The sequence below is a fragment of the Bidens hawaiensis genome, unplaced genomic scaffold (assembly GCF_021521415.1).
Source record: "Bidens hawaiensis isolate Kalapana, Puna unplaced genomic scaffold, B.hawaiensis_p1.1 tig00005823_1, whole genome shotgun sequence".
NCBI lineage: Eukaryota > Viridiplantae > Streptophyta > Magnoliopsida > Asterales > Asteraceae > Bidens > Bidens hawaiensis.
Window position 1 is genome coordinate 462154 of NW_027491384.1, and position 11921 is coordinate 474074.

The 11921-nt window shown below is 37.1% G+C and overlaps 1 pseudogene; it reads right to left on the reverse strand.

Moving 5' to 3' along the window:
- Positions 1-3917: 3917 nt before the first annotated feature.
- LOC143630810 (putative receptor-like protein kinase At5g39000 pseudogene) lies at positions 3918-4681 on the reverse strand (annotated as a pseudogene).
- Positions 4682-11921: the final 7240 nt, after the last annotated feature.

An 11921-nucleotide genomic window follows, 5' to 3' on the forward strand; every position in this document is an offset into this window, starting at 1 on the left:
CAACAATTTTCCCCACCTCAACAGACATACTAACATACTGTAACAGCCTAGCTACCGCCGGACCATAATATTGTCCACTTTGGCCAGGACGTACCACCAAACCCTCACGGATTTGCTTTTGGTTGCCCAGATGAGGATTTCCCAAGAGATCACTCATCCTGATACAACTTCCACCTGAGCACACTTAATTGTGGAGTTCTCCACTTATCCACTATATTAAGCGACCAAAACGCGTTATGATGAAGAATGTATCTACCTCCCTATAAAGAAGGTTTCGTTCTCCTCCCCAACCGATATGGATGTCATAACTCACCCCCTTAGGGATCCAGCGTCCTCGCGAGACATGGCACCACCGGTCCGACCCTGGATTTGATACCATCTAATAGCCCAGCTACCGCTGCACCATCATATTGTCCGCTTTGACAGGTACGTACAACCATCGCCTCACAAATTTTCTTTTGGTTGACCATGTGAAGTTTCCGATGGTTTAATCAACAATTTTCCCAACCTCAACAAACATACTAACTTACTGTAATAGTCTAACTACTGCCGCACCATAATGTTGTCCACTTTGGCAAGGACGTACCACCAACGCCTCACGGATTTGCTTTTGGTTGCACAGGTGAGGATTTCTCAAGAGATCACTCATCCTGATACTACTTCCACCTGAGCACACTTAATTGTGGAGTTCTTCACTTATCCACTACATTAAGCGACTAAAACTCTTATGATGAAGAATGTATCTACCTCCTTATAAACATGGTTCCATTCTCCTCCCCAACCGATGTGGATGTCATAACTCAACCCCTTAGGGGTCCAGCGTCCTCGCGAGACATGGCACCACTTGTCCGACCCTGGATTTGATACCATCTAACAGCCCAGCTACCAATGTACCATCATATTGTCCGCTTTGACAGGGACGTACAACCATCGCCTCATAAATTTTCTTTCGGTTGACCATGTGAAGTTTCCGATGGTTTAACCAACAATTTTCCCAACCTCAACATACATACTAACATACTGTAACAGCCTAGCTACCGCCGCACCATAATATTGTCCACATTGGCCAGGAAGTACCACCAATGCCTCACGGATTTGCTTTTGGTTGCCCAGGTGAGGGTTTCCAAAGAGATCACTCATCCTGATACTACTTCCACCTGAGCACACTTAATTGTGTAGTTCTCCACTTATCCACTACATTAAGCGACCAAAACGCGTTATGATGAAGAATGTATCTACCTCCCTATATACAAGGTTTCATTCTCCTCCCCAACCGATGTGGATGTCATAACTCACCCCCTTAGGGGTCCAGCGTCCTCGCGAGACTTGGCACCACCGGTCTTACCATGGATTTGATACCATTTGTAACAGCCCAGCTACCGATGCACCATGATATTGTCCGCTTTGACAGGGACGTATAACCATCGCCTCACAAATTTTCTTTTCGTTAACTATGTGAAGTTTCCGATGGTTTAACCAACAATATTCCCAACCTCAACAAACATACTAACATACTGTGACAGCCTAGCTACCGCCGCACCATAATATTGTCCACTTTGGCCATAACGTACCACCAACGCCTCACGGATTTGATTTTGGTTGCCCATGTGAGGATTTCTCAAGAGATCACTCATCCTGATACTACTTCCACCTGAGCACACCTAATTATGGAGTTCTCCACTTATCCACTACATTAAGCGACCAAAACTTGTTATGATGAAGAATGTATCTACCTTCCTATAAAGAAGGTTTCATTCTCCTCCCCAACCGATGTGGATGTCATAACTCACCCCCTTAGGGGTCCAGCGTCCTCGCGAGACTTGGCACCACCGGTCTGACCCTGGATTTGAAACCATCTGTAACAGCCTAGCTACCGCTGCACCATCATATTGTCCGCTTTGACAGGGATGTACAACCATCTCCTCACAAATTTTCTTTTGGTTGACCATGTGAAGTTTCTGATGGTTTAACCAACAATTTTCCCAACCTCAACAAACATACTAACATACCGTAACAACCTAGATACCGCCGCACCATAATATTGTCCACTTTGGCCAGGACGTACCACCAATGCCTCACGGATTTGCTTTTGGTTGGCTAGGTGAGGATTTCCCAAGAGATCACTAATCCTGATACTACTTCCTCCTGAGAACACTTGATTGTGGAGTTCTCCACTTATCCACTACATTAAGTGACCAAAACGCGTAATGATGAAGAATGTATCTACCTCCCTATAAAGAAGGGTTCATTCTCCTTCCCAACCGATGTGGATGTCATAACTCACCCCCTTAGGGGTCCAACGCCCTCGCGAGACTTGGCACCACCGGTCTGACCCTGAATTTGATACCATCTGTAACTGCCTAGCTACCGTTGCACCATCATATTGTCCGCTTTGACAGGGACGTACCACCATCGCCTCACAAATTTTCTTTTGGTTGACCGATCATCATATTACTTCCACATGAGTGCTTTTAACTGTGGAGTTCTCCTCTCATCCACTACCATTAAGGGCTCCAAACGCGTAATGATGGGGAAGATACCTACCTCATTATAAAGTATGTTTCATCCTCCTCCCAAATGATGTGGGAAGTCACAAAATAGTAAGGCAAAATTGAAGAACATAAAATCGTTGATGGTAGAAACGAATTTCAAAATCACAAACGAAATTATGGTGAACAATGAACCAGATGTGTCCGGCGAGGATACCGAACTATCTATTCCCTACATGGGTGAACCTATGCACACCCTTACCGTTTTTTTGCTCATTTGTATAAATTTACCCATTTTGGTCTGAAAATTTTTATACGTAGTGTAATTTTACAAGTTTTCAACTGAAAATTTGTGCCACCTCCCTTCCTAGTTTATGATACTTTTTATACGTATTAAGTCCCCCCTCCCTCCACGATTTTTCGTTCAAGCTTCGTCACTTCTCTCTGTCAATCTATTATCATCTCCCCCTCTCACCAATAGAATCCAATTTTGTCAGTTTCTGTTGCCGAAAACTTAGATGTCGTCGACGATGGTAAGTGGTGGTGGTGGTAATTGGCTCAACTTGCATATTCGATGTGGCAAGCTGCTTAACGATGAAGATGGCGATAGTGAAATAGGGGTTGGGAGGTAAGGAGTGAAGAGGGAAGCTTGGGTAGCCTTGGCTATGGAAGAAATGCGGAGGAGGGTGAGGTTTAACAGGCAGAAAAAAGTATTAAAGATAGTAAAAAAAATTGTATTGCCCCTCATTTAACACGTAATTTGTGAAATGAACGAAAATGGCATATTTAGAAACCTCAAGGAGTAAAAGAAAAAATTTTAACTATTGTAATTGTTTCTTTTTTTATTAATTAGTGAAAATGTGTTTTTAGTTATTCTTTATTTCAATTAAAAAAGGTTTTATAAGCAAGGTAGAGCTAAATTGGATGCCAACCGACCATGGAAATAATACCTTATGTGAACTCTTGTCATTGGTTCCATTCTCGTGTTGTTCAGCCCATTCAGCCTCAACATCACCAGTGGCATTATTAGCACTATCGTATGCTTCCTTTCTAGTATCGGGCCCACTAATTTCCCCTTCTTGTGAAGGCACATGATCCAACATATACTTACTTCCCAGTTCTACCCCTCTATCAAGAGAACTTGAACCTGAGAATCCTTCATCTCTATTAGAAATCCAGATTGATTTCTTAATATCAGGAGCTACAGATGTTGAAGCATATGACTTGGTTTGATTTTGGCTGAAGGTCAGGTTCAACTTCAGTTGCAATTGCTGGAACTGGTATTCTAACATTCTCACTGACAGTTATTATTTCTTTACTTTCAGGTGTAACTGAGCTTCCAATTTTGAAATGTTCTTTAAGTGAAAACAATGACCTTACATTCTTGATGGTGAGCCCTCCCTAGGAAGAATCAGTCTCTCTTTCTTGTTATAACAATGCCTGTTCAAGACTGCCTACAACCTGAGTCATTGTTGGCCGCTGTTTTCGATGACTAAACAAACATTGAACTGCAATTTGTGTGAACTCCTTCAAAGAGCTCTTTGAAATGCGGTTCCTTAATCTAGAATCAATAATCTGAGTGAATTTTCCTTGTTTAATCAGTTTTCGAGACCATATTGCTAAACCATCATCCAGACTCTCTTCCAAAACAGGTTTACCACACAACACCTCAAGCAATACGACCCCATAGGAATAAACATCCGATTTTCTTGTCAATTTGGCAGTGTAAAGATAACTAGGATCCATATACCCAAAGGAGCCCTTGACCTCGGTTCTAACATGTGTATGTGTCAGATTTATCGGCCCTAGTTTAGCCAATCCAAAGTCTGTAATCTTTGCATCATAATTCTGGTCCAACAAAATGTTGGTGCTTTAACATCACGATGTATAACTCCTTGTCGTGTGCCAGTACCAGTGTGTAAGTAGTCCAAACCACGTGCAACTCCTAAGCATATATTGAGCCACTAAGACCAAGTCAGAACCGTACCTTTCTTGTGAAGATGATCATAAAGGGTTCCATTTGGCATGTACTCATAAACAAGGGCCATATCTTTCACCTCTTTGCAATAACCAATCAAAGGCACAATGTTACAATGCCGCAGCCTTGAAAACGTCTCGACTTCAACCCAAAACTCAGGTGCTCCTTGACCGGACATGGAATACAGCCACTTAACCGCGTAGATATTGGCCATTGGAGATCATTCCTTTGTACACCTTACCAGACCCCCCCCCCCCCCCCCCCGTGACTAATGCACCATTTATCATCAAAGTTATCAGTTGCCAAACTAAGCTCAGACATTGAAAAGCAGCGGCATGGTTGCTCCAGGGCAGGTGGTAATATCTTCGTTTCTTTAGTAGTTGTGTTTAACATCATATTGAATACTTATTCACAAATATGAATATAGTTGATCGATCTCTCAGCCTGGAAAGGATCAAAGAATGTTCACTACTAGAAAATAGACCTTTAATGACGCGCCATGCGCGTCATGAAAGGGGTAGATGACACGATATCACGTGTCAAGTAAGGTCATGTCATAAAGAAAAAATGACGCAAATTCGTGTGTCATCTTTTTATTACAAACATTTATGACACATTATTGACAACTTTATTTTACACGCTTTTGCGTGTCATGGTTTTAAGTATTATAAAAAAGAAATTTTTTGATAGATTTATAATTTCCACATTAAATAATGACAATTAACATCTCATAATAAAACTAAAATTCATATATAGCAAAATAATCTATTTCATATAATATTACATAACATACTAACAAACATTCAAAATTAACAATATTTCAAAGTTAACATTTCATTAACATCGATACGAACATTCACGGGTAAATAAAAAATGTCACAAAAGTCAACCATTCTTCACGAATTCCATCAATATCAGCATCCGTGTGTTCATTATTCTCTCCCTCAACATGAGAAAAAAATTAGATTACTTAAACATCAAGTTCAAATTATTTGTCAACAAAAAATTATATTTTGAATGATAATCTGATTTTTTTGAATTAAAGGGTTTAAGAAGTTTCAGAAAGAATACAATTCATGCAGCTTCTAGTTTGTTTCTAAGATAGTGCTTTTTAACCGGTTTGAACTATTATATATAAAAACATAACCTGAATTTGATTACCTCTAAAGTGCCATCTTCTTTATAAAGAGAATCATTTTGCCCGTTTTCATTAATCTTGTCTGATACAATAGGATATTTTGTCACAGGTATGAGAACAATGTCCTTAGCATCATAATATGATATATATATATATATATATATATATATATATATATATATATATATATATATTCTTCCAACATGCCATGTAAACTGATTTTTTAACAAAAGGAAAGAGTATATAAAACCGGCAATGTAGATTCTTTTGAGACATATGTTGACTGTTGCAAAAAAAAGGCAGTTACCCGAAAGGATGAAAACTCAACTGCCCATGAAGAATTTAACTCGATGAGACTATATGCAATCACATCACCTTCCTGCAAATTATTGAGAATATTATAATCATCCATTTGTGTGTGTGTGCGCGTGTGTGCGTGATTAATTACTTACTAGTCCCTTTGACTGATCTTTAGCCCATTTATTTTTAGGCTAATTAGTTGTTTCGGGCTTTGAATAGGCTTTTGCTTCTCTAAGTTACGTGCGCAGTGAGCATAGTGCAGATCGATATTTGAAGACGGGATATCTCTCTCACTGCAAACACAACCACTCAAAAATAAAAAACTTTAAAGTAATATGCAGCAGGGTCTATAAACTGGAAAACATTATGTGAAAAAAGAAACCAATAAAGGCCATATGATATAAGATTGACCGTAAAAATATACGCTAGATTCATACTGAAAAGAACACATATCAATATATAAATAATATACGCTACTTTTAAGAATTAATTGAACAGTAATCACTAGAATGCGACTGTGCCTATATGAAGGAGATGGTTCCTCACAATATGCATGCAAATTTATTTGACTTGTAGAGTACAAATGAATAGCTAATTTAATCATGAAACACAGCTATTAATATAATACGAGGACGTTAGTTTTGTATTTATCAAATGAACAAATAACAAAATTAATTCATAGCACCATTTCGTATGTTCCGAGTTTCCAGGGGCGAATCTTCATTGGGGCCAGGGCCCTGCCCCTGTTTTTTTGCGCAGTAGTGTAAATTTACCCGTTTTCGGCCGAAAATTTTTATACGTAGTGTAAATTTAGCCTTTTTTGATCGAAAATTTGAGTCCAACCCCCACGTTTGTGAATTTTTGTATACATTTTGAGCTCGTTCCCCCGGTGCCTCAGTCCACGTTTCGCCACTGCGAGTTTCTTTTATTTTTTAATGAAATTTTATGTAAAACAGAACACCTTATTGTAGTACCTGTAAACGGGGTACTTAAGCCGACCAGGTGAAAATAATATTACTATGATCAAGTAAAGGTTGTAGCAAAACATGTTAAGATAAACCAAGAGGAAAATCGAAGCTCTATATTTTCGTGGTACATTTGCTGTTTGCACGGCTGATATAACAATTTCATGTTTTTATACATTTATTCAGAAACCTAGATCAAAATTATGCCACTGATCTGATCACATGAAATCAACTAATTAGAGTCAAAGTTGACTTGATTAATTTGGTGATTGCATCATGAGAGAGATTATGGAATTTATATTAACAATAATAATAGATATGAGTGACTAGGAGGACTAAGTATCGAAAAACGTACCGAGTGTAGATTATGAAGGGAGACCAAATACTAAGAAACAAAAGCAGTTCTTTTCCATTTATTTTCCCTCCATGTTAGTTTGTTGACTTTCCAATGGTGAGTGTGCCAATAACCATATCTACTATCATCATTACACTTTGTTACTGGTTGGGTGTCCGCGTAATGCGGCGGTGTGCGGCCGCAACTCGACATTGAATGCATGATTAGTGTAGGTATATACGTCACCTGATGACAGTGAGCACATAACCGGAAACTGGACGTGTAACTCGTGTAAAGCTAGTACGCGTGTAACCGAAGATTGAACACGCGTAACTGGCACCGGAATGCACGTTACCAACATTAAACATGCTTAGCTGACTCGACAGTGTTCTAACTTGACTCTTTCGACTCGAACCCGAACCGACTTGAACTAAATTAACCATTTTTTTGTATAGACTCGTTCTACTTCTAATCCAGTATTACAGATGACCCAAGCTTGCCCGACTCGACCCGTCACCGGTTCGAACTGACATTCTTGTTAAATATTAACTGTTTAAAACTAAAAAAATATAGCAATATCATACTCAAATTAAAGAGAATAAAATGCCCGTTTTATAGTGCAATTTAAAAATATATACATACATATTAACGTGCGAAAAAGTTATGACCGTTAAAAAATGGTGGGGGTAGTTGGTTTTGAATTATGGGATATGTGTAAATATTCTTTAAATTAACAATAAGGGAGTGAAGTTGAGGAACCAAAGTTGTAACTGTGTTTTGAAAAAATGAAATGACTTAATTACCCTAAAAATTTATATTTTGGATGCATTATATGTTGTAACTAAAGCATTAAGTATTGTACCTCTTAAAATTAAGAGGTCCCTAACTAATGCTTTATATATATAGTATAGATATAGATATAATCATTTACCAAGAACCAATCTCAAACATCACAACTGCTCAAAACGAAGAGAGTGAGGGTATGTTTGGTTGAAAAGGATGGAATGAAGGGGGAATGGAATGGGAGGAGGAATAGAATGGACAAAGGAATGAAATGGATCATTACCATTCCTTTGTCTTGTTTGGTTAACATATGGGAATGAAATGAATAATTACTTTATGTTGTTTGGTATCCGAAAAAAATTTTAGAAATGAAATAGAAATAACAAAAATATTCTTATCCCAAAATATATATTTCTTTACAAAAAAAATAAAAAATAAAAAAACTGAAATGGCGACGGTGGTGGTAGCTCTGGAGATGAAAATGGTGGCGACGGTGGTGGTGGTGGTGGTGGCGGTCAGGCGGCGTGGGTGGTGGTTGTGGTGGTGGTGGTCAAGCGATGGTAGCATTGGTAGTGATGGCGGTGGTAGGGTGGTGATGACGGTGGTGGTTGCCAGACAGTGATAATGGTGGTGACGGTTATAGTCGGGTGGCGATGGTGACAATGGTTGTCGTGGTTATGACGACGATGGTGGCGGTGATAGCTTTAGTGGTAAGGTGGCGATCAGGTGGTGGTGGCGGCAACGGTGATGGCGGCGGAGGTGGTGGTGGTGACGGTGGCTGTCAGGTGGTGGTGGCGGCGACGGTGGTGGCAGCGGAGGTGGTGGTGGTCACGGTGGCGGTCAGGTGGTGGTGGCGGCGACGGAGGTGGTGGTGGTGACGATGGCGGTAATGGTCAGATGATGGTGGTGGCTATGGTAGTGGTGGTGGTGGTGGTGTTGGCGATGGTTGTTGTTAGATGATGGTGTTGTTGAGAAAGTAGGTTGAAGGAGGAATTGAATGAAAAAAAAAAAAGAAGGGAGGTGGGAAGGAATGGTTTTGATGGAATGGGATTCCATGTGTAATGAATGATTCCATTCTATTGTGTAACCAAACACCTCTTATTTCATTCCTACATAATGAACCATTCCATTTCGCCTGTCAGTACTGCATAACAAACGCTACCTGACTGTTTTTGTTTATTAAACTCTCAAAAATAAACGAACTCTAAAAATAAATCAAGTACATAATCTCCAAAAAGAATAAGTGTTAATATAGGCCCGTTATTTGAATTTAATGAATAAAATTAATTGTAAAAATTAAAGGAAATATATATAGTACTAACGATAAGAAGTCTAGACACTCAAATTTATTGTTTTTACAAGTATAACCATCGTCACCAAATATTAGCAATTTTAGATCATGTATGTTAGTTAGCATGGATAACACAATATATAAGCGGTGTTTGTTTTCTGAAAAAGCTCTACGGGAGCTATTCTGTCTGCACCGCGCATACCACGCCCGTAAAAGAGCTTATGCAAAGTGTTTGTTTTCTCGCAGATGTTCATTAAAAAACATCTACTCGGGCTCTTTGAGGTGCAGATATAACATAGCCTTTTCTTTTAACGTCTTTCTAACATCATAAACCACCATTCTCCTTCACAAACTCTCAACCCTAGCCACCACCCTCGCTCCAGCACCGTTTGTCGTACCTCCACCGCCTCTACTCTACCGATCAAAATCCAGAACTCGAGTTACAAAATTATGATACCCTGCTTCGCTAGCTCTCATCCCTGATGTCCTCGGCCACCACCACCGCCACCGCCACCGCCTGTCGTCTCTTCAAACTTCAACGTCAACTATAAGTGAAATTAACAGCCTTCAAATTTTTTATTTGCAAAAAATTATCGTGATGAGATTGAAATTAGTCATTTGGTTTTCGTGTATTTGAAAGTTGAAATCAATGTAAATAGAATTTGATAACTTATATTAAAATTACCTATGTATATTTTTGCTTGAGGAGATTGAATAATTAACCCTAAACTAGAGAAGTTTAAGCCAAAAGGAATTGCCATATTAGATGACGGTCAATGTGAGCATTTATTGATTTTATCTTTAAATAATATTAAATCAATACAATGTGGACACATGGCCTTCTTCTAGGCTATCCACATGTGCAATCCAATCACCATATTTCCATTCTCATGTGCTCTAATATTATGCCATGTGTCATGTTGACCATACACAAAAAAACTTATTTAAACCTTAATATTTTCCATAAAAAACATTTTAATCTCTCTCTCTTTCTCTCTCTCTCTCGACTTACTAACTCCACCATCCACCATCTTCTATATTCTGATAATGTAGATCGGGATTAATCGTTTTCCGGTAAGGTTATATATTATACTCTAATGGCCAACAATGTTATTTGATTTTCCGGCAAGGTAATATCTTTTTCCGATATGGTTTTATATTTATTTTAATTGTTATATGATTTTGTAATAATCTCTTTAGGTTGTATATCAAAATCCAAGATTGAATTGATATTTTGAAGTTATTACGGTTTTCCGGTAAGATTTTTGTTTTCCGTTTTTGTTTGTATTTAATCTCTCTCTCTCTCTCTCTTTAACTCCACCATCCACCATCTTCTATATTCCGGTAATGTAGATCGAGATTAATCGTTTTCCGGTAAGGTTATATATTATACTTTAATGGCCAACAATGTTATAATATTTTTCCGGCAAAGTTATATCTTTTTCCGGCAACATCATATTTTCTTCCGGTTATTGTAGATCTAACCTTTTTATCTTTATTTTCGTTGTTAACTGATTTTTGTAAAATCAGTTTAGGTTCTAAATCAAAAACGGCGATTAAGCTAATATTTCTACGTTTTTACGTTTTTCCGGTAAGTTTTTCGGTTCATGTGTTATACCTATAATAATGGTTGTTTTATATTTATTTGAAGTTTTATATTTTTTCTGTATTTTTCTTTTACATGTTGTTCTTCTAGGTTCTACATTAAAAGTTTCATCCATGGACATTATCATTATTCTTTTTCCGGTAAGTCCAATGATAAATTGTAAATCAGTGGTTTAACATTCCATAACATGTAGCATTAACGCGATTAAATTTTTTTTTCTAAAACGATTACAATTACGAATTTTAAATTCCAAATTTAAGTTAAATTTGAAATTTGTAAATGGTAAGTCAATATTCCATAACGTCTAAACTTACCATCATTACAATTTATTATTTTCTAAAACGATTTGATTTAAAAAGTTTAAATTTCCAAATTTAAATTAAAGTTGATTTTTTTATTTAATTGTTGGTCAAACGTTTAAGTTGGTAAGTTAAACGATTTGATTTAAAAAGTCTAAATTTCGAAACGATTTGATTTAAAAAGTTTAAAGTTCCAAATTTAAATTAAAGTTGATTTTTTTATTTAACTGTTGGTCAAACGTTTAAGTTGGTAAGTTAAACGATTTGATTTAAAAAGTTTAAATTTCCAAATTTAAATTAAAGTTGATTTTTTTATTTAATTGCTGGTCAAACGTTTAAGTTGGTAAGTTAAACGATTTGATTTAAAAAGTTTAAATTTCTAAACGATTTAATTTAAAAAGTTTAAATTTCCAAATTTAAATAAAAGTTGATTTTTTTATTTAATTGCTGGTCAAACGTTTAAGTTGGTAAGTTAAACGACTTGATTTAAAAAGTTTAAATTTCCAAAAGATTTGATTTAAGAAGTTTAAATTTCCAAATTTAAATTAAAGTTGATTTTTTTATTTAATTTCTGGTCAAACGTTTAAGTTAGTAAGTTAAACGATTTGATTTAAAAAGTTTAAATTTTCAAATTTAAATTAAAGTTGATTTTTTTATATAATTGCTGGTCATACGTTTAAGTTGGTCAAACATTTTTAAATTGTCTGGTCAAACATTAAAGTTGAATTTAACTTTTAG